Source organism: Macaca nemestrina, chromosome 12 (genome assembly GCF_043159975.1).
Source record: "Macaca nemestrina isolate mMacNem1 chromosome 12, mMacNem.hap1, whole genome shotgun sequence".
Taxonomy (NCBI): Eukaryota; Metazoa; Chordata; class Mammalia; order Primates; family Cercopithecidae; genus Macaca; species Macaca nemestrina.
This window is the reverse complement of record NC_092136.1, coordinates 46,785,867-46,800,716: the sequence shown is the minus strand read 5'-3', so window position 1 is coordinate 46,800,716 and position 14,850 is coordinate 46,785,867. Positions and strand designations below refer to the sequence as shown.

The 14,850-nt window shown below is 41.6% G+C and overlaps 2 pseudogenes; both read right to left on the bottom strand.

Moving 5' to 3' along the window:
• Window positions 1-2,047: 2,047 nt before the first annotated feature.
• Window positions 2,048-3,017, bottom strand: LOC105487041 (mas-related G-protein coupled receptor member X1-like; annotated as a pseudogene).
• Window positions 3,018-8,976: 5,959 nt separating this feature from the next.
• On the bottom strand, window positions 8,977-11,589 carry LOC105487042 (monofunctional C1-tetrahydrofolate synthase, mitochondrial pseudogene; annotated as a pseudogene).
• Between the last annotated feature and the right edge of the window lie 3,261 nt (window positions 11,590-14,850).

Below are 14,850 nucleotides of genomic sequence, written 5' to 3'. Positions count from 1 at the left end.
ATTTTATGTGAGCTTAAAGTATTCTTACAGTCAAAAGAAAAAGGAATATTACTGAAATCAAAATAACCAGTTGACCAGAGAGGGCCAACAGTCTTTGTTTCAATTTTCAGGTGAAATTTCTCTCCAGGGCTCCTCATTATGGACAAAATTGTTAGCTGAAGCTGTACAATTGATGATACCACGAACTCTCAGGGTAGACTCTCCTAGTAACCCCCACTCCGAACCGATGACATCACATCTAAATCCCATGCCTGTAGCATTGGCTGCAAGCACTGTCTTCCTGCTTCCTCTGAACTGTAGGAACCCTCACATACAGCCAAGTCCTACTATGGTATTTGTAAATCAAGTGTGAATACATAAGATACAGAATCAGCAAAGAGCTGGGCCTGGAAGAGCAATCAATCTGGATTCAGAAGGCCTGCATTCTATATGATGAACAGTATTATAAAAGCCATCAATGCATTTTTTTGGGGGGAAAAATGGAAAACAATAGGTTTCTTTACCACTTTCATAGCCACTTTATACTGTGTCCCGAGTACTCAAATTACATTTGTCACATCCCTTCTGTGAGGGTCAATCTGAGGGGCATCCTCACTGCTGTGAGCAGCACAGAGCCCACTGTGATGTCCCATCTTCTCTTGGTGGCTCTTCTGTCTGCTTGAGTTACCTGTGGAAGGAGTAACCACTGGCAGAGAAGAGTCCTGAAGTTTGGTACTGATCCTAAGTTTTCATAATGAAATTGTTTTAATTGTGGCAAAGTTTACATAACATACATTTTACTACTTTAACGATTTTTAGTATACATCTCAGTAGCTTTAAGTACATTGCCAGTGAGATGTAACTGTTACCAAACAAAAATTTTTGTGCTCGTTAAATAATGATTTCATACTCTCCCCATCCCTCACCATCAGGTTTCTCCTAGTCTATTTTCTGTGTTCATCAATTTTCCTAGATTGGATACCAGAAAACTTTGAACTTACAATATTGTTCTTTTGTGTCTGGCTTATTTTGCTTAGCACAATGTTCTCAAGGTTCATCTATATTGCAGCATGTATCAGAATTATGTTGCAATGATAAGCTATTATCAAGATACTGTAATTGACATTATCACGGAAAGGTCAGATACCTTCAATCTTGCTTCTTATGGTGACTGGCCATGAAACTAACTGAAAGTTACAGCCAGAACAACTTGTACAAAAATGAGAAGTATTCAGAATTCCTGTACAATTGAAGGAATCTGTTAGCAAATGATAAATGGTTTTAAGACAATTTCTACATTGAAACCAATACTGAGGTTGCAGATGGCCAAATTAGAATTCGTGTCATATTTATAGACTCTACACTCGTCCCTTTGTCCATGAAGAGCTAAGTAAGTACTTACTAGTTCTCAAGGGGAAGGGACCATGGTTATCTTTACTTGAAACTAAGGCCAGCATGTCACCATGCCACGGACAAATGACAGCAGAGGACTTTACATAAAACCCATTTCCTAGACTGTTTCTATGAATGCAGAGAATCTGTCTCTAAGGACATTGTTTTCCCCTATATCTGAGAATTCAGTGAAATTTAGAGGCAGCAGAACTCACTTATCCAGAATGAACTTCCTCCTTGCAGCAATACCCCTAATCATAGAAGGAAACATGATTTTTAGGTGAACGTAGTCTGAGAGAAAGATAAGGAATCTTCCCTTCGATACTGTCAGGTAGGAAATAGTTATAAAACAGGGCTTTCCAGTTCTGTACAGGAATTCTTTCCATCTCAATAAAAATTGAAAGTAAAAGTTTTCAGTAAGAAAAATTTAATGGAAGTTAACAGGGGAAATTTGTTAGAAATATGAAGAAAGATCTAAACAGTGTACTTTCAAATTAATGCTTATCTTAGTAAAACTAGAAATGTGAGATTGAAAAAAAAAACTACTTGAAGATATTGGGGGAATCATTGAGGCATTTCTGAGGCACAAAGATGAGAAAAATGCATATAATTGTCAGGGTGGCAGGGCAGTGTTGCTCTCAAAGTCCCGTCTGACTGACAGGGCAGAGGCTCTTCCTCACTGCCCCAGTCTGCTTCCCGACAGCTCCAGGGTTTCCTCAGGAAGCCGCCCTCCACCTTCGTCCACCTCAGGTGTGTCCTGCAGAGCCCTCTGGTGAACCAGCTAGAGAGTCTTCCTGTTTTGACGCTGCCTAAAGGAGCCCATGAATAAGTAAATGATGGGGTTGCCACTGTTGTTAACAGCGGACAGGAAAATGGAAACTAGACGAACATGACAATATAAGACTCCCAAATCCATGTGGATCCAGAAAAATAGGAAAAACTGAATGCTGAAGGGCAGACCGCAGAGGAAGAAGATCAACACTGTGAGCAGGATGGTCACGTACAGCCTGGTCAGGGGCATCTTCTAGGATCCACAAAGGATCCTGACCAGCAGGACCAGGCTGGACCCACAGAGAACCACAAATAAAAAAATCAGCCTCATGACTGTGATAAAATCAGATGTTTGACACCAAACAGAATCAGCACCACTAAGCAGGAAGCCACAGAACATACACTCCAGGATCCTCCGCAGCAGGGACAGGGCCCAGAACAGGACACACACGACTGCTGACAGGCATGTGGGGCGGCGGCAGCGGTACCAGATGGGCCACAGGATGGACAGGCAGCACTCGGTGCCGATAGCAGTCAGCATGCTCAGGCCTATAAAGTAGGCAAAGGTCATCACAGTGGTGAAATAGGTGGAGAAGGAAAGGAAGAAGTCACTGTAGAAATTCACGGTTTCTAAAATCTGGGAGAGGAGGCAGAGGAAGTTGGCCCCAGCCAGGTTGAGGATGTAGAGGGAGAAGGTGTTCCTGTGCATGCAGGAGCCAGAGCATGACTGCATTTCCTGCCAGCCTGACCAGGTCAACGATGAGGAGCAGCAACATGAGGATCATGATCTCCATGCCACAATGTTGAAGATGGGCCTCCTCAGTCCTATCGACTGATGTCAGTTCTGTACCCAAGGCTGGGATGGTTGGATCCATGCACAGAACCCCTAGGCTTGTGCCCTTGGGAACACAAACAAGATGTGATCAGCAGCTGTATGATCTCTGATTTCACATACATTCTATTATGTGAGAATTATTGTCCCCATTTTACACAGGAGAGAAACAGAGGCTTGCAGAGAATAAGCCACCTGTCAAAAGATGAGGAGTGCTCAACTCCAGTTTCAAATCCAAATCTGACTCTAAAGCCTGGGCTCTCTGTATTGCAACACAATTTTTCTACTGACATGGGAAAAACATTATGATCAAAACATCCCCACTCAACTGGCCAGGGCTGTGGATCCAAGCATTACTCCATCTTGGTCAGAAATTTTCTCTCAGGTGCAGGAGTTTGGGTAAAGAGGTGGACACCCTCATGATAAAAGTGGTCATCATGGATGAAAATGAAGGCCAGGCATTATTGACATGAGGAAAATGTGATGTTTTGCTAGGACAAGTGTGATGATGACTGGGCCTGGTGAGCTAGAAATGGCTCAGTGTGTGTCTATCATTACAGAGAGGAGCACTTTTATATCCCCAGTGCCTAGCTCCATGCGAAGCACACTGTGTTTTGTGTAAATATTCATTCAGTGAATAAATGCATGAATGAAGAGCCTAATGGTAGTGATAGCTTTGGATTAAAAGGAAAATAAAAACACAAAGGCATTAGAACACACACATATAATGAGATGTAAAAATTTCATTCATCAAAATTTTATTTGTTCTGTCTGTGTTAAAAGGCATTATTGATATGTGCCCAAATACCCGAAGTTGACCACCGATGTGCCTTTGAAATGATGACTTGGTGTGGCTTTGCTGAGCACCTAGAATCTCTTTTGTACACAGTGTTGGGGCAGGGTGTGGTCTGAGCTGAACTGCTCAGCAATACGGAAGAGGAAAGAGTAAGTGCGGGTGAGGTCTGAGTGCCGCTGAAAGAGGTAATTGAAATGTGGCAATATCTTTGGAGGACTCTTAACTGTTCCGCTGGATATACACAGTGCAAAACTACTTGATTCTGTCTCATAGGGGTAGAGTTTGGTAGAATTTCTCTGTTGGTGCAAACATTTGTGTGAGAGGAGTCCATGAGGGGAAATAGGAGTTCAGCGCTTGGAATGCAAAGAGAGATGTTCATGTAGATTTCAACTGGTGAAACAGGACTAGCTCATATCTGGCTGAAAAACAGCAGCTGCTTGAGGGTTTATTAGGGATTGTCTTAATGCTCTCAAGAGCCTAGGAGATAAGAGTTAGTATTATTCCTGTATGGCAGAGAATGCACTTAGAGCACAAAAAGAGTGAGTTATTTGTCCCTGGCCTTATATAATGTGGATTTGGACCCAGCAGAGGTGCCTCAAGGTCCATCCTTTTCACCCACCCTTTGGACCCAGCACCACTGTATGTCGATTATACATGATAGAGGGGGAAGGCAGAGGAGTGACTCTCAAATTTAACCCAAGTTGGCAGTCAAAATTTTGGGTTGGAAAAAAAAAGCTAACCTAAACAAACTCCAGATAGAGAATGAGAAACAAATCAAACAGGGAACCAAATAGAGGTGAATGAAATCCAGTTAGGAACAAATGGAGGAGCTCTTTTCTGCATCACAAAGGCTGCCTTTTCTCTGGAAAGACAAGGATGCACAGGGGCTGGAAGCCTCCAGGTGGAAAGAAGACACACCCTCCTCTGGGAGTACAGAGGAGCATCAGGAGTGGATGAATCCATCCTGAGCTCTCTTAGAGAGAAAAGCTGCCACAGCCTTCGTTGTCCTGAAAAGGAAATTAATGGAAAACTAGAACCTCTGTTAACCACATTGAGGATACTTAAGGTTAAGAGTTTGTCCATCCATTTTTAGGACATGATATATTTGCCTTCCTCATGAAACCTGAAGCTCCATAAAAACTAAGCTATGCCTGTTCTGGTTCACTATAATATTGCCAATATTTAGCATGTGTTCCTCAAAGACCATCTATTGTAATATCCTCATATGACATAAGCAGCTGAGGCTTAAAGAATCCAAGGATCTTCCTGAGATCACACCATGAAGAGCAGATCCAGTATAAGCCCCTGGTCCTTGGAGCCCTGCATGAGACTTCTCTACTGTTCTCTGCTTCATCAATCATTATTTTCGAAGAGCTCCTGAAAAATCTTGACGTGAGCACAGAATCTGAGACAGTCAGGAGCTTTAGAGTCTACTGCATTGCCCCAGTATCCATTTTCCTTTTCAATCACACAACAATTATGAGCATTTAAAAGCAGCACAAGGACTCACATCCCAGTTTTCCTTGATGCTGGATGACATCATATGACCAGGTTCTGGTCAATGGGAAGTGAGCAGATGTGATGTAAGCAAGTCCTGGCTCATGGGATCAATAGGAGGAGCACAATCTTCCCTTCCCCTCTTCCTTCTCCATCAGGCTGGAATGCTGAGCTGGTTGGCAGGCAGTAGGACCACGAGAATGAGAGCAACTCTCTAGACATTAGGGAGCAGCAATTTTTGGAGTCCTAATGTATGACGCCTTGGAGCCTCCAGCTCAGGTCTTAAATATAGTCACTCCTGGGTTTCCACAGGGGATTGGTTCTAGAACCCCTGCACACACCAAAATCTGCCCATGTTCAATTTCCTTATAGAAAATGATGTAGTATTTGAATATAACCTATGAACTTTCTCCTTTATACTTTAAATTATTTCTAGACCACTTATAATAACTATTAAAATGTAAGTGCTATGTAAATAATTGTTATATGATATTGTTTAGGAAATAATGACAAGAAAAGTCTGTACCTGCTCAGTACCTATACAGCTACTCCTGTCCTCCTTTTTTTGGAATATGTTATACCTGTGGTTTATTGAATCTGTGGATTCAGAACCTGCTGACATGGAGTGACAACTCTACTTTCTTGTTGAAGATATTCGTACTTTGTATCTCTTTTAGAGCAGCCAAACTTACATTCTAACCAAAAGGAATATGTTTTCTCTTTTTAAAATTACATTTCATTTGAAGGGGTGGCCTGCCCCTCCACGCCTGTGGGTCCATCTCATCAGGTGGGACGAGAGACTGAGAAAAGAAATAAGACACAGAGACAAAGTATAGAGAAACAACAGTGGGCCCAGGAGAACGGTACTCAGGATACCAAGGACCTGCACAGGCACTGGTCTCTGGGTTCCCTCAGTTTTTATTGATTATTATTTTCATTATCTCAGCAAGAGGAATGCGGTACGAGAGCAGGGTGATAATAGGGAGAAGGTCAGCAAGAAAACACGTGAGCAAAACAATCTATGTCACAATTAAGTTCAAGGGGAGGTACTATGCCTGGATGTGCATGCAGGCCAGATTTATGTTTCTCTCAGCCCAAACATCTCAGTGGAGTAAAGAATAGCAAAGCAGCATTGCTGCCAACATGTCTCACCTCCCGCCATAGGGCAGTTTTTCTCCTATCTCGGAATTGAACAAATGTACAATTGGGTTTTATACCGAGACGTTCCGTTCCCAGGGGCAGGCAGGAGATAGTGGCCTTCCTCTATCTCAACTGCAAGAGGCTTTCCTCTTTTACTAATCCACCTCAGCACAGACCCTTTATGGATGTCGGACTGGGGGAGGTCAGGTCTTTCTCATCCCACCAGGCTATATTTCAGACTATCACATGGGGAGAAACCTTGGACAATACCCGGCTTTCCAGGGCAGAGGTCCCTGTGGCTTTTCGCAGTGCGTTGTGCCCTGGTTTATTGAGACTAGAGAATGGCAATGACTTTTACCAAGCATACTGCTTGTAAACATTTTGTTAACAAGGCACGTCCTGCACAGCTCTAGATCCCTTAAACCTTGATTCCATACAATACATGTTTCTGTGAGCACAAGGTTGGGGCAAAGTGGCTGGGGCAAAGTTACAAATTAACAGCATCTCACCAAAGCAATTTTTCAAGGTACAGGTCAAAATGGAATTTCTTATGTCTTCCCTTTCTACATAGACACAGTAACAGTCGGATCTTTCTTTCTTTTCCCTACATCATTTTCCTAGGCATTTTTTGATAAATGCAAGTATTTCTCCATAAAATTGACAATAGAGAAAGAATTTCCAAACATAAAAAAAACTCTGATGGATAGAGCTGAAATGAGACATGATTCAATGAGATTTAGAGAAAACCCCAGGAGGTAGGAGGAAGCTATAGAAAGGTGAGGTGAGAGGGATAGTTTCATTTGCCATGAGGATTTGCTTCCCAATCTTCTCTACCCTATTTGATATCCCAAGAGGGTGGCTTCTCTGTACCTCACCAGTGATATTCTTTTCCGTTTGGTTTCTGGTTGAACTGAGACACTGAGAGACACTGGTAGGAGACTGGAAGGCAGGAGGAGAGTGATTTGGAATTTTCACCATCTGGGCCTCTGCCTTTATGACTGTGCGTTGGTGACGAAGGGCTTCTCCACCTGCCTGCTCATCCTCTCCCAACCCTACAGCTACAGCTATGGCTATGGCTATGGCTATGGCTATACTCTCAACAGTAACTGCTCCTTCCCTGTCCCTTTAAGCTTAGGGGAGGAAGCAGTGCTCCACCACTGCCATTTAGGGTGCTTCCCTAGGCATTGTCTTTTCCCCTTGACCCTGCCCATCTTTGTACATAGTCCCCTCATGAAACATTCCTCATTTATTTCATTTTGGACCATCTGTTTCTTCCTTAGACCTTTCCAGATAGGCAAAGAAAAATAACTTTGAAAAGTAAGTAAAATAATAAGACCCCTTTACCACAGTTCGGTTGTAGGAAACAATGCCTTGCATATCCCCTTGCTCCTTAAGTGAATTTGGAAAGCATCATTATCTCCATGAAAGCAGATTGAATGGTTGGAATAAAGGGGGTGATATGGAGAGATGGATTAGAGGGAGGAAGGTCTGCTGACCCCATCTGAAACTCCCACAGTCTGGGCTGCCAGCACTGTTTCCAGAAGGAAGCTTCATGTCTCCTGCCTTTTCTTGAAGGAAACTTATGACCCTCTGTGTATAGGACCCCAAGATGGAAACACAGGTTTGTGAACTTATAGCAAAAACAATAACTTGCTGTGGAAAGAGAGAGTTCTTGGTACATACCCTTACCTTTTCCTCTTCCTTCTGTCCAAAGATGAAGAGCTGCCCCTTGCTAAAGGGGTAGAGCCTTTCTGGGATTCAGTGACTTCAGAGCTCTCTTCTGTGTTGGGTCATTTAGGAGATGCCTACAAGAGCTGGAATGAGAACTGGTGACCAATCCAGGTTTATGAAGATGCAGACAGCCTGTGATTTCCTGTATGAGGACTGCGGGCAAATCAGAGGCCACAGCTGTTTGAGCCGCAATCCCTAACTAAGATGTTTCTTGGCCTCTGCCATTATCAATACATATCTGCCACTCTCATCGTGTCCCATCTCATTCAACTTCCTGTAAGTAATTGCTGTTCTGACCTTTACAATTTATTATGGGCCTAGGTATCAATATCAAGCAACGTGAGCTTGTTTTGTGAGGCTTTATAACTAAAAACTAAAGTAGATCATAGGGTCTTTCAGGGCTCACAATGGCTTGATCCCACTCGTGTGTGTGTGTGTTGGGGGGGTTTGGTTTTCTAGGTCCATGATTAATTTCTGCTCAAAGACAAAGTGGAAAACTCGAGAGTGGAAAATGTTACCTTGTAGTTCACACTCTTTTAATCCCTTAGTCCCATAAAATAAACATTCTAAAGTATAAGCAGTAGAAATAACGTAAACTCTATTGAAACTTAAGTAAATTAGTTTTTTTCAGACTTGGTGGAGGTCCTTTTGCTGAACACTATACTCTGTTGTGAAAAGAATACACCTTCAATGAAGAAATCCTTGGCCTATTTCACCATTTCTCCAACACTGAATAAAAGACATTTTTAAAATTCAGTTTCTTCTCCAACTGCAGCAAAAAGGCAAGGAGGAGTCTGTTTCAGGAACCTGAATCAATTCCTATGAAAGCCTTGTTCACTTAGAACAAGCCTTTAATTTGTTCTGTTTCTATATCAAGGTCTATGTCATGAAAGCAGGGCCAAGTGGCAGTCCTCGTTTTAACCAAAGGGCCAATGAACCCAGCACCTATGCTGGCCTTGACATCGCTGAGAGGTACGATAAAGTCCCTTGGCACACTTTTTTTGTCAGGTTGGTGAGACAGAGAAAGGTGGGTCTTTGCCAGGCAGATGGGCAAATTTCCAATACCCTGTTGAGTGTTAACAATCTATTTTGGTTTGTGCCTCAGGAGAGAGTTAGATATCTTTGGCTCTGTAGACAGCCAGGGCCATGGTTCTTACCTTTTCCACAATTGGAAGCTGAACATCACACAGGAAGTGGAATCAGCTTCTTTTACTTGCAGCTTCTCTCACAGCCCAAGCCAAGTCCACCAACCGTTTTCCACCAACCGGCCAGTGATAGCAGGGGACTGCATCAAAGGCACCAGCCTGTTTTGTGAGCTCACACACCAAGTCAATCTCAGCACCGGTGTGGATCTTGAAGACCTTCAGAGTCACCATAATGGGAACCCCAAAAAGCTGAGCAATCTGAATTTGCTGCTGGAGGTTACAGCAGCCATCTGCCACCAACTGGACATTCTTTTCTTTATATTCTTTCTTAACAGGAACACCAGCCGTTACACTTGGCCTGCCTCTGTGCATCTTCAGAGCTTGCACCATTGCCAGCAACACAACCACACTGGGCACCAAGCTGGAAGCTTGGCACTTGTTGTTGAAAATTTTCTCCATTCCAATGTCAGCACAAAAGCCAGCTTTAGTCACTACAAATCCTTCTTCACCAACCAGTTTCAGGGCAATTTTATCAGCCAACACTGAAGAGTTGCCATGAGCGATGTTCGCAAAAGGGCCCACGTGCACGAATACGAGTGTCCGTATCAGGGTCTGCATCAGATTTGGTTTCATTGCATCTTTCATTAAAACTGTCAAAACCCTGGTCACCCCCAAATCATTTGGTGTCACAGGCTGCCTGGTTTTGTCACTGGCCACCACTATCCTTCCCAGCCATGTCTTCATGTCCGAGAGGTTGTCTGTAAGGGCCGGCACCACCATGATCCCGCTGGCCACCATGATGTCAAACAGAATCTGCCAAGGAGCCCTTCTCTGTGTTTGCCTGCCTGATGGTTATTTTTTCATAGAAATCAGTCATTTGAATTGAGTTTTTTATTTCCATAGGTTATTGGGGAACAGGTGGTGTTTGGTTACATGAGTAAGTTCTTTAGTTGTGATTTGTAAGATTTTGGTGTACCCATCATCTGAGCAGTATACTCTGCACCCAATTTGTAGTCTTTTATCCCTCATCCCCTTCCCACACTTTCCCCCTGAGTTCCCAAAGTCCACTGTGTCATTCTTATGGCTTTGCATCCTCATAGCTTAGTTTCCACATATCAGTGAGAACATACAATGTTTGGTTTTCCATTCCTGAGTTACTTCACTTTGAATAATAGTCTCCAGTCTCATCCAGGTCACTGAGAATGCCATTAAATCATTCCTTTTTATGGCTGAGTTGTACTCCATTATGTAGTATATATATATGTAGTGTGTGTGTGTGTATATATATATGCAGTGTGTATATATATGTACACTACTGTTTATGTATATAATAGTTTCTTTACCCACTTGCTGATTGATGGGAATTTTGGTTAGTTCCACATTTCTGCAACTGTGAGTTGTGCTGCTATAAACATGCGTGTGCAAATATCTTTCTCGTATAATGACTTCTTCTCCTCTGGGTAGATACCCAGTAGTGGGATTGCCAGATCAAATGGTAGTTCTACTTTTAGTTCTTTAAGGAATCTCCAAAGTGTTTTCCATAGTAGTTGTCCTTGTTTACATTCCCACCGGCAGTGTAGATCACCACATCCATGCCGACATCTACTATTTTTTTGGCAAAAGCGGTCATTTTTATTCAATACTCTCTGCCATGCGATGGTGGAAGGGTTGGTGTCGAGACAGGCAAATTTACTCACTTCCTCTTCTGTCAGTGTGCTTGGATCCATCTTATTCTCAGTTATTTTTAGTCGAGCAATCAGAGAATTTCTGAAAATTCTCTGACACTGTTCATTAAAGGAATCTCAGCCGACTATACAGAGCCTTGTCTGCACATTCTCATGCAGAATCCTTGAGTAGATGGCAGCAGCTGGTAAGTTATTGGCAACTGTGATGGCATGGATGTCTCCAGTTAAGTGAAGGTTGAACTCTTCCATGGGGATGATTTGGGCATATCCACTACCCATGGCTCCTTCTTTGACTCCAAAAGTTGGTCCTTGGGAAGGCTGCCTCATACAGGCAAAGGAGGTGACAAGCAGGTGCATGGTCAAAGCCTGCACAACCCAGTCATAACTGTGCTTGTCCCTTCTCCTAGAGGGGTGGGCGTGATCCCAGTGACTAAGACGTATTTTCCATCTGCTTGATCCTTTAACCTTCCTAGCACAGACAAAAACTTTGTCTTTATTTTTGTCATAGATTTTAATTTCATCTGCAAGCAATCCCAACTCATTATGGGTAAATGGATCAGTAGAAAGTTCTGCTTGACTCCATTTGGAACTCCTGCAGTCTGAGCTGCCAGCCTCTCCCATCTCATCCCATGTGGCCCACCTCCCTGTAATCAATTGTTGTTGTAGACCTTTAAATGCCCCTTTGAACCTAGGTTCAATGTCAAGCAATGTGAGAGTGTATTGTGGGGCTTTATAAATAAAGAAAAAGGTATATCAGAATGTCATCCAAGGCTCACCATGGCCTGACCACAGTTGACTTTTTTCTTTCATATATTTTAAAACTCACAGTGGTTATTGCATTCATACGTCTACTTTCGTTCCAACGACAGAGAAGTGCATGCAAAGTGAAAGTCTCCTGAGTCTCTTTCTTGAAAAGCCACCACTTGCTACACTTGCCATTCTTATTTGATGATTATTATTAGCTGTGAATAGTAAGCTTATATTTATGTTTTGCATTTATTAGTATTATCAAGTGGATCAACTTACTTTTCTTATAAAATGTAAGTAGCACACATAGAATATCTTTCTTTCTCCACTTCATGAAATTTGTTGTTTATTTTTATTTAGTGTAAATATTAAAATTTTCTAGTCTTATTTCCTACGACTTCCTTTCATTTAAGTTATTTCAATTAGAAACTATTTCAAATATTCAGAAAACTTCTTCAATATATTTGTCTGGCATGGAATTTTGAGGATCTGGAATAGGATGCCGACTTTCAATGTATGCAGGCAAAGAATTTGTTTGATATCTGTGAGTGTGTTATTATGTTCAAAATAAATTTTCTAACACAAAAATAAGTTTACTGATGTAGCTAAAAGAAGGAGGTAAAAATTTGAAAAGATGTGACAGAAGGAGAAAGAGAGAGTTAATTGGTGGTGAGGAACTTAAGATGATGAGTACAGAAAACTCTTCTGTAAAGATTTTCTCTAAAGGAAATAAGAGAAACCAGGCCATGGATGCATGGATGGAGGAGAATGTGGACATGGGTGGTGATTTAAACCAGGAGATAGGATAGCTTGTTTGTGCTGCATTGGAATGATCCAATAGAAAGAAGCCAAGGGAGACGTGGTCATTATGCACCGTGTTTCAGTGTAGAAAGGGTGTTTTCTTTATCAAAGTGGTGGTATTTAAGTGGGTTGTGTTTTCTTTATCAAGATAATGCAGCTGGGCGCGGTGGCTCATGCCTGTAATGCTAGCACTTTGGGAGGCCGAGGCAGGCGGATCACAAGGTCAGGAGATCGAGACCATCCTGGCTAACATGGTGAGACCTCGTCTCTACTAAAAATACAAAAAATTAGCCGGGCATGGTGGCGGGCTCCTGTAGTCCCAGCTACTCGAGAGGCTGAGGCAGGGAGAATGGCGTGAACCTGGGAGGCAGAGTTTGCAGTGAGCCAAGATCACGCCACTGCACTCCAGCCTGGGCGGCAGAGGGAGACTCCCTCTCAAAAAAAAAAAAAAAAAAAAAAAAAAAAAAAAAAAAAAAAAAAGATAATAATGCATTCAGGTGTATATTTTCTTTACAAATGGCAAAAAAGTGAATTCAAAGTCAAAATGTCCTTGAATCCTATTCTCTAGAGGCCACCACTTGCTATAGTTCACATTTTTTTTTTATTATTATCAGCTCTGAATAATACACTTATATTTCATTTTAATTTGTTGGTATGAACAAGTAGACCAGTTGATTTCTTTTACACCATGTAGAGGGTTCAGCACTCTTATTTTCCTTCTCTATTTGATGCCATTTGTTCTTTATATTTGTTAGTTGTGAATTTTCATAATTTTATGTCTTTCCTCTTACGCTTCCGTTCTTCTGTCTCATGGTACAGCCAAATCAAGCCACTTTCATTTTAAATAATATAATTTGAATTAGATTCTATTTTGAAAACTGAGAAAAGTTCTTTAATGGATTATTTCAGCAAATATGTAATAAGGACCTTGTTACAGGCAGTATTTTGTCTCTACAATATTCATACGTTAATGTTCTAACACCTAAGTCAGAATGCTACTGTATAATATTTGAAAACAGGCACTTCAAAGATGTAAGCAAGTTAAAGAGGCTGTTAGCCTGGGCCTTAATTCAGCAGAACTGGTGGTCCCATAATAGGAGATTAGGACACAGACACACAGAGGTAAAACCATGTGAAGACACAGAGAAGATGCCATCCAACCTTGCCTACACCTTAATCTCAGACTTCTAGCCTCCAAAGTTGTGAGAAAATAAACTTGTGTGGTTTAAGCCACCCAGTTTGTGGTACCTTGTTGTGGCAGTCCTAGAAAACTAATAGAGATGTACCATGTCTCAGGATTTTTTTCAGTCACTTGAGTTTCAGTGTGAGTAAAACTGTACCATGGGCTTCTGGAGTTTATTTCCAAAGGGCTGAATGAATGCCCTCAGAAAGTAAATAGAGACTGAAAAGAGAAGAGGTCAGAAGTGTCTTCATCCATGAAATGTCTGGAGAAGTTGGATCCAGCAAACCATCCATAGAGAAACTTACCAATGGAGAAAAAGTCTTAGAGTTAGACAGAAATACATTTGTGAATGTAGTATATGATAAAGGTTGTATGTCAAAAATTTGAGGAAAACATGTAAAGAAGCAATTGTGGGGGAAGGAAGAAAGCTAGGAAGTACGGTGTTTGAGAATTTTAAGCCATGGAGTTATTGGTTGGTAATAGTGTCAGTAGCAGCTGAGCAGTTATAAAATTGACCCTTGGTGGGCAACATGGGAGTCATTACTGATGTTGTCAATGTGGTTATAGAGGAAGAATGGCCCGAACACTAACTGGAGAAGGTGTACAAGAGAATGGCAGGTGGTGTGATGGGACTCCTGGACACCCCAGACATCAGCTGAAACACTGTAGAGAAGGAGATAGCTAAGGCAGGTAGCTGCATGCCATGTTATTGTATAAACAACCAGCAGTGTTTCTATATACAAAACAGGCAGTAGGAAGAAATAAAATGAACCTCAATTACATCTCCTGAAAAAGAAGGGTAATGAGAATGCTTAAAATCTAGTGTAAGGTTTGAATAAGAACAACATTCCAATATTGATCCATATATGGAAAAGTAGATCAATAAAAACATCACAAGATTAAACTGAATGTGCATTGAAACTTAGTATGATAAAGGCTGCATACTGAATAACAGTGTAAAACATGGACTATTCAGTGAATGGGACTGGGATGCTGGGTGGTCATCTGAAATAAAATTAAGATGAAAATATACTTTACATATGATTTTGGGATAAATACAGATATATGAAATACTTTTAAATTTATAATGAAAAAATATAAGAACCTAGAGAAACATAGGAAGACTTTTTAAAACTCCCAGTGGGGAATGA